General features: G+C 40.4%; 1 long non-coding RNA gene across 1 annotated transcript in view; it reads left to right on the forward strand.

The window, feature by feature from the left end:
- The window catches only part of LOC142036242 (uncharacterized), a 92,196-nt gene that overhangs the window by 33,676 nt on the left and 38,367 nt on the right, over positions 1-20,153 (forward strand). Inside the window, exon 5 of the long non-coding RNA XR_012652124.1 lies at positions 9,762-9,908. This is a non-coding gene — a long non-coding RNA (uncharacterized LOC142036242). The remainder of the gene's footprint in view (positions 1-9,761; positions 9,909-20,153) is intronic.

Below are 20,153 nucleotides of genomic sequence, written 5' to 3' on the forward strand. Positions count from 1 at the left end.
CCCCCATGAAACGCTGGGGGCTTTTTCAGTTGCTGACAAAAATTCTCCTTAAGAATCCAGTCGGTTTAACATCTCTTTTTCTTTTGGGTTGATCTTCTCTGTATTTTGCCAAAGCTGCCTATGAAGTCGCAGTGGTTGAATTTCACAAGGCGAGAGGAGTTCAGCTCATGTCAGCACAGCCAGGCCTCTGTGCTTGTTCAAAGTTTGTGCAAATCTGCTGGGACTACAAATTGGCCAGAAGAAATTGAAGGAACAGTCTGTCTTACAATATTCCTGTTCCTTTTCTATTCCAACAGAAACTTTGGCAGTTCTTTAACATTTTCCTCAGTTTTTGTTTGTCTGAAACCAGGAGTCAGAAAATGACGAAAATGAATAAAGCAGCTATGTGATAAGCAGGGTTGGGTTTTTTTTTACACACATAATGCATATTCTTATGTGTGTCTATTGAGGACATGATTGGACAGATTTTTCTTGTTTATCTGAATGATTTTTCCTGGCTCAATCCTGAAAACTTGTGCATTTTTCAAATAAAGATATAAATACAGATAAGCTGTGTGTCAAGGTAGGGTTCCTGAATGTAAAGGTTATTGACAAAGAATTCTTATAGAAAGGAGAAGATAAATCAGCTGATAAATTACAGAGCCTTTGGTCAATAATTGTTTAAAATGATGCAAATTTTAAGTGAAATTTCCAGCGTACAACTGCTCCGCATGTAGCCACTTCTTCCTGCTAGAGGAAATAAACATGCAACCAGAGAGCATAGCAATGAATTACGTTCAACCTCAGAAATGCTTTAGCATGTCTTCAAGAGTGGCTGCCTGCTTCAGTGATGGATTATAACTTAGCATGGATCCCACAGGCATGGCAAGGTATTTATGTAGTGCTCTGATTGCTCAGACAGTTGGAACAAATGTACAGTCGGTGCTAACAGAAATCAGAGTATCACTATCTCCCACTTTATTTCATTTATTTATATTTAGCAAGTGCTGGAATATTACAAACCACCAAGCGCAACTGTAGCTAGAATATAGTTTCCGAAGCTTATTTACAGTAGCTCTTACTCACAATGGGTAATGGTATATTACTCCATAAGTAGTTCCATTGATTTCAGGGGGTCCATTAGAGAGAGGTTCCATTCCTTGTACAGCTGAGTATATCTCATTCTGGTCCTGTGTTTGCAAGGCAGGAAGAGCTCCTTTACTGCTATATTCTTAAATGCATGAACAGTTTGAAAAAAACCCTCACTAAAAAGCTAATAATAGTGCAAAATACTGATGAGGCTAGTGAGATGCTGGTTTTGCAATATTTCATTGCGTTGCAGGAAACAGTGATACATGCTCTTCAGTTAGTATGTAGATGGATGTGCATTCTATGTGCTGTTTTCAGCTCTGTACTTAAACCGATCTGAAATTCCAAAGAGGAAGGAAAAAGCTGAGAGTCGCATCAGTAGCAAAGAACCTTGGGTGATGTTGATTTAAAGAAAACATTAATCAATCCAGATTTGCTTGGAACTGGGCCCAGGTTCACTCAACAGGTTGGTGAACCTTAGCAAATCTTTCTGTGAATCTGTTCTGTGTTTTGACTTTGTAACGTGATCTGAAATCATCTGAGTTTCATGTGGTTTTGTTGTGCACATTTTGGAGCGCTCGTGGGGCGAATCCAGGGAAACACAGAGATGCTGTATTTTGCATGATGCGGTCAGGTAAGCAGTATTTCACTCTTACTGACACTCCCTGGTACCAAATTGAACGATGGTTGATGCTGTCAGCATAGTTTTAAAAGAGAAGACAATCACTGTCTGTCAGTGTTCTTGTGTCTACAGTAGTCTTTATTTCAGAGCCAAGAGACAGTCTTCAAGTTGTATCCGAAATAACGGTATCATGAGTTTGGGACTGTTACTTTCTTTCTCCCTGTTTCTGGTAAATGTCAGAATTTTTACTGCATAGTCAGGTACTGGAGTTGTGAAGAATATGTTAGGTTTCTTGATGTATACTGGTTTGAAGAAGTTATATAGTGCTAGAAAACATTAGAATTTTATTTTGAGCCTGTGGATGAACAACTTGTATTTAACTTCATTTGGTTTGTATCTGAATTCATAAATAGGTGTACCCAGCCTCCACAGCTGAATATAAAGTATTTAAGATCCATCTACCCCAATCAGGTCCAATATATGTTGAGGTGACATTTTCTATTCATTTTATTTCTAGTCCAAGCTAGAGCCCAGAGCAATAGAGATGTGAGACACTCAGCACAAGAAACAAAATCTGATTCATCAGAGGATGCCAGATTTTTAATTCCATTTCAGAGTGAGCAACAGAATCATTTTGCTGGAGTTGGGATTTTGGAGAGAAAGGCTGGTGGGAGGAGCTATTTATTTTTTACACTGATTTACTGCCTCATAATTGAGACACATTAGTAGAACAGTGTTATGACAGATAACTTAAAGAAAAGGAGAAGGGTTTGTAAAGGATGGGTCAGTAAGTGTATCTTAATGGCCTGGCATACATACAAGGTCAGACTAAATAGTTTAACTGTCTCTTCTGGCCCTAAACTTGAGGAATCTCTGAAGAAGGAAAAATCAAAGTCTGCAAAGGTAATAAGTAAGAAAAAAATGTAACAGGCTGGAGTGTCCTGTAATGCCCCCGAGGTTCTGCCCCCCCTAACCCATCAAACAGACTGTGGTACAGCCACAAATTGAATGGTCCTGTCAGTCCATTCGGAAGGACAGTAGGAAGGGAGAAGACTTTGCCAATAATATTCAAGTTGAAGCTGACATCTTTATTCTCCTCGAGAAGAGTTGTGCTTGCACCCGCTTGTATCATTGCATTTTTCCACTAAGGTTGTCTCACTTATTTAACTTGACACATGGAGCACCCCTCAGAGGTCTTTGAGATTCAAACCAGCATTGGAAGTGACAGCCCAGATAACGTAGGTAATCATATCGGACCTTGTGGGACTGCACTGACTACTTTTTAATTGATAATTCCAAGTTTCTGTAATAAAATTATTTCTTAATTATATACTCCATGTCATACATGGTAGCTAATGATTACCACTAGTTTAAGTTTGCAGCCTAGAAGGCATCCTCCTCCCTACCATATAATCATGATTTTCCTTCCAAATTAAGATTTTCTGAGAAAGAAAATGAACAAAACCTGCACATTAAATCCAATTCCTTCCAAATAAAGGAAGGTAAATTTAAGGTACTAAATTAGGTGACTGATTTTAATTAGCTGATCATTTCAGGAGGATCATAAAACATTTAAATAACACTGAAGTTATGTATATTTAAGCAGTTTTATGGAGAATTAAAGTCTTAAATGGTAAATTTAAAATGTAAATACAAAAGTCGATGGAGGAATGTTAATTGCTTTTCCCAAGTTTCTCACATGGCCTGGGATGTTATGAGAGGTATCAAGAATTACATTCATAGTAATAATGTGCCCAATCCAAAGGTTATTAAAGTCCTTGGAATTTTTCCACGCATTGTAGCAGTCATTGTATGAAAACAACAAATGCTTTTAAATGTCTAACTTCCAGTACTGTAGAAGTCACTTATATGCCAAAATTGTATATGCGATGTCAATATTCTAAAATAACTGTAAATTTCTAGTTTAAGCTTGCTTTTAGAAGCCAAGAAATCTAAACTGACCTTAAGAACTTAGCCAGTTCCCTTTTAAGCAAATAACATTACATTTGCAATAACAGACATTCTACACCGTCAGATTAGTTTACATCAAAAGAAAAACTTACGTACTAAGAGAGGCTGCTATGATTGGACAACAAAATATGTCAACAAATTGGATTATCATGAATATGAATTCTCACATGCCTGTCCATAGCCCACATACTCTTACATTATTCTTGATTCAAATAGATCAAATTAAAACTTAGTTTTACAGTTTGATAATAATCAAATGCATAATGTTTGAAACTAGTGAAATTAAAACCAGGGGTAGTAAGGCTGAAAAGTCACGATGTATACATTTGTCTAAATTCCTTGTTGTAAACCCCTTGGAAATGAGTATCCCATTGGAAGAAGGAGCACAGAAAGTGGACCTTAGCAGGTTTCCTTGATTCCCTGATACTATTAGGTCTTCTGGGAGAGCCTGGAAGAACCATGGCCACATCTCGTCCAGTGTCAGTGTCAGGATCTAGATGGAAGTGGTAGCCTTCCTTGCAAGGATTTTGCTCCATGTAGACATGGGAATCACGTTGCAGGGGCAACTGTTCTACCAGCAGTCAAAAAGAAGCGGGACTGCCGTCATCTGGGTCTCCTTGTGACTAAATCAGTGTAGCTGATGTGCGCGAGGAACAGATACTTTAAGGGACTGGTAGTTCCCAATGCCCGAGGGAAAAATGAAGAAGAAAGTTTTTTCTCCAGAAAAGATTCACCCCCACCCCTGGAATAATTTATTTGAGAATTAAGCAGTAGATTAGAAACCGCAGTGTTTGTTCTTATTTGGTCAGCAGGGAGACAAGTTCTTCTAGTACAGATATCCTGGTGCAGACGACTGTGCCTGCTCCACTGGCAGGTAAGTGGGGTGAGGTGAAGCAGTGCCCACGGGTCTTGTGCCTCAGTGGGTGGCGGAGGCCATGCCTGACCTTCGAGGCTGCGTAGAGCCACCACAAGCGTTTCTGCGACAGGGACGTGCGTGCGGGGCCGTCGTTCAGCCTTATGGAGAAGCCACCCTGCCAGTCTTGGCAGAAGTGCTACGTGAGAGAAGGGGTGAAGCCAGCGTAAACCTGATCTTTTCTTTTTCTTCAAAGCGTATAACATCCACATTACACACAGACCGAGGCACGCGATCTAGGACGTTGCTATGCCTCTGTTTCTTCAGCTGTTGGATGGGGTTATTATTACACTCTTGTCTCGGATGCTGAGAGGGTTAATTAATTATGTTTATGAAACCCTTTGAGATTCTCAGATGAAAGGTGGCTTTAGAATTGTTAGGTGTTATTATAAGAAAAAAGAATGATTTTATTGCTTCATGTTAATGGTTAACATCTGCACCACAAAACCTGCTTGATCACATAAAGATTCTGCTAAGCATTTAATCCTAATTTGCAGGCTGATGCATATTCATTTTATTTAGAAGATTAATTTAGTCATCAAAGGTTAATCTGCCTCGGGTTTGTAATTAGACAGAGCAGTGACTTGGCGTCTCTGGGCTCACCCAGGTTGCACTGGGTTTTCTGAGTGGGCAGGGCTGTAACTGTCACCAGTTTTCACTTCCAACTAGTGCTCAGAGAAAGCTTAATTTCTGGAGAAGGCAAATGGTGAGTGGTAAAAGCCTTGGCCAGTTTGAAGATTAAAAATAAAAGGAGAAGCACAAGCAGATGAACAACCCACACAGTGAATCTCAGAATGCTGGTTTAATTCATCCCTGGCAGGTTTACTCAATGAGATATCAGGGGATTAAGCGCGGGGATTTTTTATATGTATATGTAAAAATGATTAACAAATGTCACAATGCTTTGCTGTATGAATCCTGCCCCTCTTTCAAAATTACCGATTAGAAGTATGCAGAAAGTTTCTGAAATGAAAAATTGTGAGGCTTTCTGCTGAAAATATCAGATTTAACTTTTAGCTGATGTTAGGAGTCACTGTTAGAAGGTTATACAATGTGACCTGTAGCTGCTTGTCCCCCTGAAAATTAAGCCTTTTGTGCTCAAGGTTTTCTCCTTTAATCAAAGTCACTAAAGAAAATGTAGTCCTTGTGGAGAACAAAAATAATGTTTCCTTTGCAGGTACACCAGAAGGCATGTTTAATTACTGTTTATAAAGCTGGCTGTTACTTAAGTGTGAAGGATTATTAGTGGCATGGCATTGTCTTTTGAAGTAAGGAAGAACAGTTGCTGCTTCTTTGTCATGTCCTCACCTTTTCGCTGTTGCAAAGCAGTCGGAGGAGGGTGATATAAGAGGGTGTGTGTCCTGCACGCTGCTGTGCTTCAGCGACGTCGTTAGACAATGAGGCGGCCTCCAGCTGCAGACACAAATTGGGTGATGGGAGGCCAGTGTGACGTGAAACGTGCTCGTCCTCACTGTACTAGCATGTCTGTGAAAATGCTGTCAGCGGAGATAGGATTGTCAAAGGACAGCCGTGTGACTTGGGGATCCAGCTCACGCCGGCTCGGACGTGGGAAGTTCAGTGTGGCAGATAGGACTGGGAAATGGCAGGTGAAAACCTAAGAAATTGAAAATTTGTCTTAAAAATAGTATTTTACTCAACGTAAAATTAATACGTGCTGCACAATAAGTACCGTAAATGAAAATCATGATACTAGAAGTTAGGAAGTTGGCCAAACTTTTACATTTCAGTGCCGCTTGGCTTTGGTTGAGTTCAGAATCCAGATTCCAGGGGGTTTTTGCTTTTTTTTTTCCCCAGCACAGTTCTCACATCTCTATTATGATTTGCCAGTTTTCCCCTCCTCTTTCTGGTGCAGAACCTCAGAAGCATCCAAGAAGGGATTTTGGAGACCATAAACAGTTCTTAATTGAGAACAGCCCCAAATCAAGTTAAGTGCCAGCTTGACTATCAGAATATAAATGAAACTCTTTTATTAAAGCATTGTATTTTAATTATTATGAAGAACAAGTGGCCTAATGTGAAAAAGCTCTTAACATAGCAGTTATTTGCTTGATAGCTGATAAGTTAATTTTGGATGGACGATTACAGCTATGGCTTCTTGTCTTCTTCGCTTTCATTTTTACTTGATCTAATGACTGTTCACTGGTTTTCATTTGGACTTGAGGTGAACTTCTAATTCAATTGCCAGTAAAGTCGGATTGGTTGAGGCCTGTTACTGAAATCAGATTTGCTATTTCCAGTTTAAGAGGCTGGAGAAGTTTTCTTGGTGTTTTGAAGGACGTTAATGTTTTGGACTGATGATTTGCAAAGCTAGGAGCTGTTTGCAGGGTGACCCATTACTAGTCAACTGTAAGCACTTGTCACTTTGTTCTTTACAATGAAGATAACCAGCCATGCAATGAGACTACGTGATGGCAATTCACTACAACTGGGGAAAAAAAAAAACCCAAACAGCAAGAATACATGTCACTCTAAGCAGATATTGAAAAACGTTAGTTACTGTTACGTTGTTCAAGCCCTTCCCTTCTAGCCAAGAGACTGAGTGGAATTAAACACACACGTTTGCCATGCATTTTAGACTGTTTCTGCTGTCTGAGTTGTCTCCTCAACCTGAACCTTTCACGTCTTCACTTGCATCTTAATCTGGAGCTGATTTGTATGACCGGTAGATAGGTACCACTAAAATGTGGATCGTGAGCTTCATCTGTCATCCCTGCTGCTGTATCATTGACTTCAGTGAGCTTCCAGAGCAATGAGTCTGGCCCACAAGAGGATGTGAACTGTCAAGAAGACAAACCTCTTTCTCATCCATTTGAAATGTTTGTTGGAAAGAATGCCCTAAATATTTAGCAGGTTGTGTAATTTGAGAGGCAATGCAGGGTTTTTTAATTTTATTTTTCTCCCTACCTTTCCATTTTCTTTATTAAATAGAGGAGAACCTTGCCTTAGGCCCAGTGCGCTTATGACAGGGAAAAAATATCTGCCAGAATCTCCATTATTGCTCAGGCCTGTATATATTGTTATTGCTCTTGTATTTGTAATAGCAAAAGGTGACTATGCCTCTTATGAAAAATTCTGCTTGCAGAAAAATACCCTCTTCCCTGCACCTTTTCCAAACCCAGCATGGTGCATAAAGGATCCAGGAGGGTTTATGTTAGTTAAGTTAAGGCAGCAGGGCTCATAGCAGCCTGTATGTAAGGACTGGACATGTGTGCAATAGCTGGGCATTGCAGTGATGTACCTGAGTGATGCAGCTCTTGGAATCAGGAGGGAGCAGAGATGTTTTAAGCCAGTTTAGCTTCCTCTGGCTTGCACTGTTTGGGAGTCAGTGCAGCTGCACGGAGAGCGTCAGTCAAATCTACTACAGCCCACACCAGTTTCTGGTGGACAGAAGACTTAATGTGGAACTTCAGTGCTGCAAATTTCAGGTGTCTCCACTAAGGTCCCCTATTTCAGCACTTCCGAAAGGCGGCCAACTGATTGCTTGCATCAACCACCAACAGAGACCTTGCCCCTTCATATTTCGACTGCAGGGAGCTGCAGTGAGTCAGGCTTGGGTGGAGGGGGGAGATCCTCCACCCAGATTGCCAGCTCAAGCTTGCCACTGGTTTATCTTGTGGTCTTAGGCAACGTGCTAAGTTCTGCTTCTGGAAGACCTCAGTGTTAAACTCTTAAAGCAAAAGCACAGCCCATCACCATTATATATTAATGGCTTTCTGCTACCTGTTGAAGTCAGGTGTGTACTAGGACCCTGAGAGGCACCCATGTCGGTATGTTAACTGAGGTGGTTTACATTTGATGTATAAAAAGGCATGTCATAACGCTCATGGATAATGCTGAGTATGGGAATATTCTCGCCGCACTCAGCAGGGCCATGCATATGTGTGTGTAATGGCAAGTTCCCAGTCTAAGTATATATGTAAAAGTTCACGTTTATGCGCCATTGAATTTGCATAGTACTGTCAACACAAGTCAACATTTTAAGGCTTTTGGAGCGTTCTTAGCATTCCTCCCTTGTGCAGGATGATTCTGAAGCAGATTCTTGTTGACTAGGATAGTCTAGGCTGCAGGTCCCTGGCAGTGGTGTCTTTCTCCAAGTGCCAGCTCCAAGACTGGTTGCTGGTACCTTCAAAGGAAGAGAAGTCAGCACCTCCTTTGGCTGGGAAGGCTTCTGCGCAACTGAGTGCTTCTCTTTCCCAGCAAAAGGACTGTGCTTTCTGCCTTTGCCCTTGCCTAAGGGTGAGTTGTCTTTATTACAGTTACCCTATGGGCACGGGAAGTGATATTATATAAGAAATTGTTTTGCAACCCTGTTTCTCCTAATCATTGCCACTCCTACCATAATAACAGACAGATGCAATATACACGATTCATGTTTCTATTATTTTTCTGCTACAGTTTGCATGTGTTTTCCATTTAATTACAGTATATGAATTTCATATCTCTCATTTTTTCCATTCTCGCATTCAAAGTTGAATTTGATATCTGTGATATATAGATAGGCCTGTGGTAAATCGTTTGATGCACTTTACACTCTTAGGTCTGAGTCTCTGCAAATCTCTTAAGTGCTCTGAATATTTTCCAGTTTTGTTGGTGATGCAATAGTATCTGGGATACTATTGTAGTAGTTTCTGCACAAGACAGAAGAGTAGCTTGAGCATTTAAAGAAACTTTGCTTAACAACAGTGACAACACCAAAACCAATCATAACCATTGATAGTTGTTAGAGTACTCTTTGCACCGTTATATCTTGAAACAAATTGCAAAGGTCTTTGCAGAGGGAGAAAACTGAGGTGTGATGTTAAGAGATGACCAGGATTCTACCAGCAGAGTAGTGACAGTACTGAAATAAAACCAGACTTTTGCGACTCATCTACTCAATGGGAAGCATGTCTCAAAATAATTTATGCTTGAAGAACTTGTGGTGTGCTACTCATCGGATTCTTTCTTTACCAACATGAATTACCATGTTTGAATTGAGCACATTGTGAAACTTAAGAAAGGAGATTTCAGTTCAAGTTTTACATGTGAGAGGCCAGCTAAAATAGAGAGGAACAGGATTTTCTGAAAGCCTTTACTAAATGTTTGTTCATTCTGTATTTTAAACTGAGTTATTGGAAATCTTACTAACAGTGGACTCTCTCCTCTGTAAATTTCCATGTCTTTCAGAAAGATTTGAATTATGCTGCCACATACCAAGAAGAAAAAAACAGCGTAAAAGCGTTGGTTTAATGGACATGCTTTGGATTTACACTGGCATCCTGAAAGCAGAATTGTTCCCTGTGGATGTAGAAGTATCACGGTAACTCTCCCCAGGTAATATTCAAGTCTTATTTTTCCTGCGTGCAGTGTCTGATTGTAATGTCTTCTACAGATCGATCCACTGTGTAAATGACACATTTTTTAAAAAAACTGGGTGAATGCCTACTTAATTCACACATAGCCCACAAAGGTTTTGAGGGCTTGATGTACTCTATTGAGTAAATAACTATAAATAAAACACACTATTAAAAAAATCTTTAAATGTGCATTATGCCATCAAACTATGCTCTTTGGAAAGAGCTGTGGTGTTTGGGAAAAATTATACATGTTTTTAACAACTGTCCAAACATGTATTTACACATACTTTAAGATGTACACAAAGCTATCTCCATGGCAGTTCTTGGGCCCCAACAAGCTTTATTAATCATTCTTTGAATATGGTATTTTTAGTAGCTTAAATACTACAAGTAGACAGGAGGCAGCTAATCGTAGGGAGAAATGCTGATTTCAAGGGAGCGAGAAGGTGAAGATGTCTTTGAACTTAAAGGTCAGGACATGTAAAGTCACTTGAACTTGCTTCTTCCACAACAATCAGTAGCAAATGGCAAAATATTGTCACGGGATGTATGGAATATACCTGTGTGGTAAGTGGACAGAGATTTGTAGATCACATAGGCTTTTAGTACCTGGTTGTTCAGCCACGTGAATAAAGAGACATTTCTCTTGCTGAGAACTCTCCTAGGTCAGTTCCAGCTGGAATTTGTACTAAGGCTATTATCACTGAAGGGTTTTTTTAATTCCTTTTATGTCATCTATGACCTGCAGATGTTTTGGGATTCTGGATTCCCTAGACTCAGAGGCATTCAGTGTCCTAATTCCTGTTCAGTCCTTGAGGACCAGAATCTGTGGGCTTCTTTGGGCTTCATTGTTTAATATGGGTATAGTATGGTACTCGAAAGACAAAATTTCTTTAGATAAGAAACTTCAGAGTAGAGACCTTACTCTCCTGCTTGCCTGCAATGTTATCAAGCAATAACTCTTGTTAAGTAACAATTAATGTTCAAACATGATCAGGCTGGTGAAATGTCTTTTTGGCCGCAGAGGGGATCTGGCAGAGTCTCCCTCTGCCTGCCTTTGGATCATTTTATAGACCTCATTTCCATAAGCCACTTTACCTGTGATGGGGTGAGGGTTTGTGTATGGGTCATCAGATTCTCCCACTACCACTGAGGAATATGAGACACCATCTCGGACTGAAATCTCACCTGTGTCCAAGAGTAATGCCGTACAAAAGTATCTTTTAGTTGTAAAGCTCTGGAACCAAGTTCTCTGACTCTGACTCTGTATCAGCTGGAAAGTTGTTTTGGATTTCACCAGATTGTTTTATCACATGCTAGAGAGCTCCTGTGTTAAGAAGACTTGTCTTAGGCAATCCTCTTAGTGTTCCTGTGAGACGTGGTTATATTTTAAATATGGTAAGTCTATCTGTTGTCCATCTCTCATGGGCAACTTGATCAGGCCCCATGGGGCAAAGTTAATAGAATCTTTTAATATCTAAAAAGCCCCTTTACAAGCAGCACCGTTTACTTTTTGGTTGTGCTGCTTATTTGCTGATTCCCATCTCCTTTCAAAACTTTCTAGGTACTCCTCTGGCACTCTGATTTCTTTATCTGACTTGTTAGGAGTGAACATGGCCCTTAAGGACTCCTTTATTTTTGGACAGTTGTCAATTTTACCAATTAAAAGAACGTCTTTGGATAGTTATCAGAAGCTGGAGCTGAAAACATGTTTGCAATTACTGATGACATAGCTGTTTCTATTTGCTGCTCTCTCTTTTAATTCCAAAAAGTGATATTTTTTTTGGCAGTAGATATGAGAAAATATGTCACTGTGTATAATTACAAAATGCTGTTCATTTCTGTCTTGTAACTGTGGGGGGTTAGTTGGTACAATACATTTGGTTCATTCTTGGCTCACTCAACTGCATGACACACATTTAAGTGTATTATTAATTATCATGTTAATACTCATTACCATGTTGATTTCCATAGGATCATATAATTCTGCATGCCTCCAAATTGATGTTCAACTGTATATTGCAAGCATGAAAAAAAACACTGAATCATTTCCTAGGACTTTCTACTAAGCCTTAAGTAAAATCACATTCTGTACATTTTCCTCCGGGAGACTTGGGGTTTTTCAACAGACTTTAACCCCACCATGATATTTGCTACAAAACAAGATTCATCTCTGTGAACGGGCTTTGCACAAAGCTGCTTCAAATGTTCCTTATGCTTTCAACCAGATTCTAAATACAAATCCTCAGTACTAGCTTTACTTTAATTTCCTAGGTTGCATCTGCCATCTCATCAGAGCAATCTGACTGTACAGTGCACTGAAGAAACTGCATAATATTTCTAGTGGCTTGGATTTTTCACTTCATATATAACAAATATATGAATAATGGCTCTATAAGTATGTGAATTTTTCAGTAGATGGCAGATTGTTTTGCAAGAGAAAATTCTACTAGGAACAGCAACTTGGAAACAGCAAATTTGTGGGATAAGAGGTGAACCTGAATTTAAATGTCTGTTGCCCAAGGATTTAAAAGAAAAGGCTTGATACAAATATTTTGGGCTCAACCTCCTGTAAGCACAGTCCATCCTTACCTGAAGCCTAGTGAAATCAGTGGGAATTTTTCATTGTTTTTGAACGTGTGTTAGACTTCTAATGCATGTGTCTGTATGAAAGAGAGAGGGCACATAGCGCCTGAAATGCACTATTTTTTCCAGAAAATGGGCCCATCCAACTCAAACTTGTCCATTTTTGAAAACAGCTTTGGTTCTGATGGACTGCACCTGCTGCAGTTTGCAGATGGTTGAGTTCTTCTCTCTAATCCTGGTGAAATTTTAAAAGGTTTCAGAGACGTTCATTATCCACTTTTACTTCCCTTATCTTAGAGAACACGCAGCATTTGGGGAAGAGAGAGGGTGGTTTTAACTTCTTGCCTCAGCTGGTGGGTTGTCACTCCAGAGCAGGCATAAGGGTGATGTCATGAAACCAGAGTGGGGTCACAGCATTGAAAATTTTATTGTAGTGTAAGAATAGCTCCCTGCCAACAGCCCTGTACAGCAATATATTTCAAGGTCAGGTACGCTCTACAATAATCTCAAAACATGCATGTAAATAAATTGTATGGGCTTAGCTCTGCTGTCATCGACATTTTTCCCCAAGGAAATGCCAGAGCTGCTGTGGAGAAAATGCCAGTGACTAAGAAGCCCCACACCTGAACAGACTTCGAGCTACTCAGCTGGGATTTGGTAGTCTTGGTTCTAGGTGGCAGCATAGCCCTTCTGAAACCCTCTGAGTTCTGTGGGGTACACCTACCCTCTGTAATTAAGTGCAGAGATACCCGAGTTACATCTAGATAGGCTGGCTCTGGAAGCAGCGCGGCTGCATCAGCCTGTTCAGAAAGCAGAGCTAGTAAAGCAGGGGCACTGCTGCTCCGACAGGTCCCTGCTGCTTCTGCCTGTGAGCTGGTGTCCGTGCAAGGCTGTGGAGACACGTCTGCTCGTTCACAGATAGCTTGTTTATTTGTGCAGAAGTTGCATATTTTTCTGTGCTTCAGCTTCGCTTACCTAGGGTAGGACTCTCTCTGCTGTGTCTTTTTGTCTGATAATAGTATAAGCAGTTTCAGACATAGATGAACTCTTACCAAGCATTTGCGTATTGCCTACGACCATGAGCTCTGCTCTTGTAAGAGACACCAGCATGCTGATACATTATTATTGTTGTTATTATTATTATTATTGTCAACAGGTTGTATTCAGAAGTCATAAGGCTTATTTTAGGATATCAGACCTATTTGAACACAGCCATTTGGAAGTGTGAGGTCTAAATTAATATATTGATAATATCACGTTAGGAAAGATATTTTGAACTTTGTTTTAAGCAGAAATTAACTTTTTATCTGAAAGTAGTAATGGAAAGAAAATTGTGTGGTCCACCAAGGTATATAATTTAGACCTGATGATAGAATAATTGTTTTCCATCAAGCAAACCAAAGAAGAATCCATAATAAAATTTTACAAGTTAGCTGCCACCAAGAATAAACTCAAGAGCACTATATGAAATGAATTGGGTGTTTTAACTGAATCTTCTCTCAGGACAATAACTCTAATGTAGAGCCAAGGTCTGAGGAGGTCACCTGCAGAAAACCCTCCTGGGGCATTTCAGAGGAGAAAGGAAATATTCTTCTCCCTGTCAGGTTCACTTCATGTCCTAATACGTCTGGGGATGTGCATTGAAAACGTAATACACAGCCACCATTCTGAATCGGGGTTTAGATAACAAGGGTCATTAAGAAATCTCTGAGGATGACAAACTTAACCCTGTATGAACTTAAAGATCATATCCTGCTACTAATGCGAAGAGTAAGTCTGGTTGATTGTAATTGTGACTGAACTAAAATGTCACTTACCATTAGAATCAATTTCATTTTTTTTAAATTACAGCTTTTCTCTAAAAATGTATGTGAAAGATCATAACTGGCATCTACTGAACATAGTCTACAGTGATCTTTTCCAGTACTATATGAGAGAACATCTGGATTTCCATATATTTCCAAATATTTGCCATATCTAAGATTGTGTTTGCAGGAGTGGGGTGTGGTAATTCAGTGCAGGAACCCAAATTAAAATACCTATTGAGAAATCTCTGCATTTGTCATCACAAGTATGTTTCTAACTCCACAGCTTCTGCTAAGGCCCTCCGGGTAAACCAGGGTGTATCGCGACTCTTCCTGAGTACAAAGGATGATGCGTGCTTTCCGAAGAATGCGCAATACTCCTCGTTATGAATAATCATAGATATTGCTTTGTTTTCAGCACACTGCCTCACAGCTGGATGCACTAGGGCGAGGTGCTCCAAACGTGTTTTCGAGGATTCCTGTGTTAGCTATGTGCAATATACAGTGGAGAGGGTTTGAAGTTGCCCAGCCAGTGACAGTGTGAAAGATTCCTGACTGTTGGCACTATAAGCATCATTCCTTGAGCATTCTCAGACCTTTATCAAAATGGCCCAGTTTAAGTCTGCCTGGATCAAGCATGGAGGCCACTTTAACTCCCCTTGCCCAAATCCCCACGCTCCATCCTAGAGGAATGCCTTTGAGCCTTGAGCCTCAGCTCATGTAAATTTTTATAGCTCCATTAACTGGGATGTCATCAATTTGAACAATTACAAATTACAATGATATTAAAATACCCAAGCAGCACTTGCCAGAAGTCAGCAAGGACGGGAATTATCACATTCTTTGCTCTCCAGTCATGCTGGGGCTCTTTGCTTGGTTCCTGCACCCCATGTCTTGCATCAGGGAGCCGGGTTGTCAAAGATCTGATTTGCATTTTTGTTTCCTTGAACTCCTAAAAGTTGCTCGTATCAGTGAAGGAGCTTGGCTAAGCATAGAGTTTTCAGTATATTGTGTTTACTTAGGGGGATTTAGGTACTTATAGAAAATGCTGTGTAGATAGAGACTAACTACAAGGATTATGGGTGAATTTTTTTTAGCTGTTCTTCTAACTCAGTTCAATTCAGTGAGGCTTTTTGACTTGATAAGCTGTGGAAGTCTTTTGTTCATAGTAAAAAAAAAAAAAAAAGATAGATCCCTTGGGTATCTTTCATGGACAAGAATGATAGAAGGAGCCTTCTTTACTTTACAGCAGATTCAATTCTTCGTGCCCATTTGTCAGGAGTGTCCACCTCTACATCGCTGAGCTAGTGTCAGGGTGCTGCGTACAACAAAGCCATCGCTTTTCTCCTGGGACCAGGCAGAATTTTTGTCTCATTGGGTTTTTTTCCTGAGAAGCCTTTTTTGATTCTTGATGATTGGATGAATCATAGCTTTTTATTTTTCCTTCTTCTTTTTCTCTTGATTTGCTCACAGGACACAATTATATTCATTTTTACAGTGGTCCAAGCTGTAGTAGCTAACTGAAGGCACTATGCAGCATAGTGTTTTGGGGATGTTAATAGACACATAATCACCAGGGAGGGACAAACTCGAGTCCCTGGGAGATGGTAAGCCCTGCTTTTTGGAGGACTTGTGGTCTTGTGATGAAATAGGCTCGGATTAATTCTCCTCTCAGTACGATAAATCAGGAGTGATTTCCTTGGACTAAAAAGGGGTTGCAAGGAGATAAAACCTGTGATAAGAGAATCATTGCCCTTCTCTCTTAAGAACAGGCAGTTGGTTAAATTCCTTTGCTCCTCAGATACTGTCGAATCTCATGCAAGTGATCATTCAGTCTGTGGGGAGTGGGATACAATCAGGATGCTAATGTGCTCTGAGTGCAGCTGTTTTTTCCCTCAGTGTCACTGTGCTTTGACTCACCTTTGCTGCCAAAGTATTTGTTCACTGCTCTTCATTTGTAACTCAGGCCTATACCTACGCACATTTGCAACTGAGATTTGTAAGAGACAATTTTATGCTTGAAAAGGGAGAATTACTTTACAACTATACCTCTTGTCTGTGCAAATGCTTGACAACCTCACAAGAATTCCTTTCACTCTGTGCCTCTGGTTCTCTTTGTCAGTAAGAACCAGAACATGTATAGTTCTAAGTGCTGAAAATCAAATACTGACGTGATGTATTAGCTTCTTTTTTCCCCCCTCAGTGTTCTAAATGTGGCTCTACTTTGAAATTAAGTACACTACAGAATATTCGGTTGCAGCACATTGCTGGCATACAGTTTATAAATTGTTAGTGTTTGGCAGCCCTTGGTTTTTAAATTCCTACTGATCACAAGTAGCTGGCACTAATCAGCTCCAATAGACTTATGGTACTGTGTACCTTCTTAAATGGCTGGAGTGGAGATATACATCTAAAACCCCCATATATAATAGCCACATGCCAGAAACACTTTACTCTGAGCAGGGTTTTTATTTTACTTTTTACATCTCTCACATTTTACATCTGGTTCAACAGTTCTGAAGGAAACTACATCTGATGTGATAGCAGGAGATCTATATCACACATCTCAAAACCTGCCAGAAATGCAATTTAAATATAGTTTTGGACAGAGTAAAAAAGTATTATTGGTATCAGATGTCTGGGCAGTGAGAAGTTGAGCTCCGTCTCTGCTTGATTTTTTTCGTACAGAAGGAAATCATAAGGTGAAATCCTAGTTCTGCTAAAACTAGTGAGAGCTTTGCCGTTGATTTCAGTCATCAGAGTTTCACCTTGCAGCTGTAAAGTAACTGCCAAGTTCAAGCAAAACTGTGTAGCCTGTGTGGCAAAGGCAGACTTAAATGTGGCCTTTTGCAGAGATGAGCAGGTTTTGGACTGGTTTTTCAGTGGGGATAACTATCACCTGTACCGTGTCACAGATTTCAGAGGGATCTTCTCCAGTATTTGGATTCACCAAAACTTTGGGCAGGGAATACATCACTTTATTCCAGTTTATTTTCACGGCGCGAGTGTAGAAATATCTGAAGTTTCGGATAATTTAGTTCAAAACAGTAGGAGTTTTAAGCCTTGGTCATCTGAAAGTGCATATACCACCTGAACTGAGCTTCTGAAGTTTGTGGGAGTCATTCATCACTAATGGATGGAAAACACAATCTGCTGGCTGTGTCTGTCACAAATTAGCACCTCCTATGGCTCGAGTCTGAAGGGGCTGCCTGCCTGTCGTCTGCACGTGGTAGTGGGTTTAGTTGCTTGGAAATAAGATAGCCTACGCGTCCAATAGGTATAATTTTAAGACTGTTGGTACTTGGGGTTTGCTGAAAAACAGGCCTCACTGATCCAGGACACTGAAACCTGCTAATAACAGTTGTCAGTCAAAGGTTTGGGAATGTATTCAGCCACTTCTGCGTCAGTGATACGCCAAAGCACCTATGCAAGTAGCCCAAATGGATTTTGTTCTTGTGCTGGGTATGTAAGATATGTCATTGTGCAGTCTGGGACTGTCTGAACAGGCAAACCAAGATTCACTTTGTTATGAGGATCATAATTGTTATTATTTTATCACTCTGGAGCCCTAATGAAGGACGGGGGCCCCCGCGTGATAGGCTCTGTAAGAAGATGAGCTTCAGCTCTTGCTTTGAAGCACGCTACGTTTTTGTCTCATTACTTCTGATCATAATCCAGCACCAAAAGAAATCAAAAGCTGTCTCTGAATTCAGCGAGAGCTGAGGGCACACGAAAGCTCTCAGGAAATGCTCAGTGTGTTGTCAGGATCAGGCCCGTAATGTGTAACTCCAGCCTAGAAAACTCATTTCCTTTGAAGCTCAGTTGAGTGTTACTACTACACATCAGCATGTTGCACCACACAGAGTATATCAAATTTGATGTCATTTTTTTCCTTCCTTTTTCCCTGGGAACCTGTAAATATCCTTTGGTAGCAAAACCAGAGAGGAATAAATTCTCCTCGATGTATTTACAAATGTGAGAAGCTTTTCAAGTTGTATTTGCAATTCTCTTTCTTGCAATGACCTCTATTTTCATAATCCTTCATGGAATATCATGGTTTAAAGAGCTTTCTCTCCCTGCTGTTTTTGTTAAAAGGTTTTTGGTGTGATATTTGGGAAGTCAAATTCTGCATTTAAATGTTGTGTTTTCACAGATATAAATGAAAGAGGCCATATTTATCTTTTTCCCTCTTTTCCCCTTTTCTGAGAACGTTAAGCAATTCCCCTCTCCTGCATGTATTGTTACCTAAACTGTGAGAGCAAACAGCAGCTTTAATAGTAAAGCAATTGTGATTACATCTTGCTTGTAATTACATTTATTTCCTCACATATGTCCAAAAAGGCAAGCATTAGTTTGGCCTGTATAGGCATGTGCTAATGGCAGGAAAATCATCTGGCAGCTTGACAGCAAGGAAAATAGCTTACAGTCACTTAAAGTCTTTCATGTCATGGACACTTGCAAAGACTCTGAGCGCTCAGTTTCTTGCTCGCATGCTTTTAAAATCGATTGCATTTTGGGAGAGGGGGAATTTGTTATGTGCTGTGGATTTGCATCTAAATAATCAAAATATGAAGAGATACAAATGGCAAGGTACGGGCGTGTGATCACAAATATGAAAAACCCAGTAATGGCACTCTACGGGGCTGATCTACAAATCGCCATGGAGCCCATGCTTCGCTGTACGTTAGACTGGCAGAAACACCTGCAGCTGTCTATGGAAAAAAGGTGGACAAATAAAAGAGTCCCTTGTTACGGGATGGATTCTGAGATCACTTGTATCCCACGTACAGTCTCATTGATTTAATTGACTCTGTGTGTCCAGGCCAGTGCAATTCAGAGTGACCTACGGGGTCACGAGTTGTTGCTGTTAAAACGGGGCTTTGCCAGCCACTGTATTTCTGGCACAAGATGGCCACAGTAGTAAGCATTCTTTTTGCTTTTTAACAAAAGTCTGGCTAGAAATTTTACAGGCTGATTTATGACAAAGCCGAAATCACATGCGTATTCTCAGTGAAAAAAACTTTCTCATTTGAAATGATATGTGTAGTTTTGCCTTTAATTTCAAGCAGAAAGTTTGCAAAGATCTTCAAAAGCTGTATATAACATTCAAGTGAGCAGTGTCTGTGGTAGATCCCGAATGCTCTCCGGGAAGAGCGAGTATTTTTCACTGCTCATGTAAGCCACAAACTAGGCCAATTTGCAGCAAGAGCTTCTGAAATTGGAGCTGCATTTGTATCTTCAGTCTGCTCTGCTTGCATTCCTCTACCGTGGCTATCAAGAATCTCAACTAATTCACTGGTTTCTCCATTGGAATAAGCGAGGACCCAGCTAGAACAAGAAAGCTCTCAAAAGGCATGCCTTGATCCCCTGTTAGATCTTTCCCAGATTTGTGGGCACACACAAGACATTTGACTGCCAATATTCATGGTCTCCGAGTACACAAATTATGGCCACAGCTGTAGAGATCATTATTGAAAATTTGTTCACGAGTAGGTAAATACATGAACAAATGTTAATCTGCACACCCAATTCAGCAACTAATTGCACCGTCTTGCAAGTGCGTCTGATTTGATATTTTTCTTGCTTAGCTAGAGAGGAGATGCTGCATAAATCCCATAGCCCCGTGCCAGATGATGAGACAGGCTGACAGACAGACAGACGGAGCTCGGCTGGTATAAATACACCTAGCTTCACTGACGGGGGCTGGCAGTCGCTGGGTTACAGTTACCAGATGAGGAATCAGCCCACGGTTTTTTGCTGAGTAATTAGGCTGGGCAGCCAGGGTAGCCAAACAAATACTCATACAAAGCTGGTTCTGCCCTCCAGGCAGC

Source organism: Buteo buteo, chromosome 11, assembly GCF_964188355.1.
Source record: "Buteo buteo chromosome 11, bButBut1.hap1.1, whole genome shotgun sequence".
In the NCBI taxonomy this organism is placed as follows: Eukaryota; Metazoa; Chordata; class Aves; order Accipitriformes; family Accipitridae; genus Buteo; species Buteo buteo.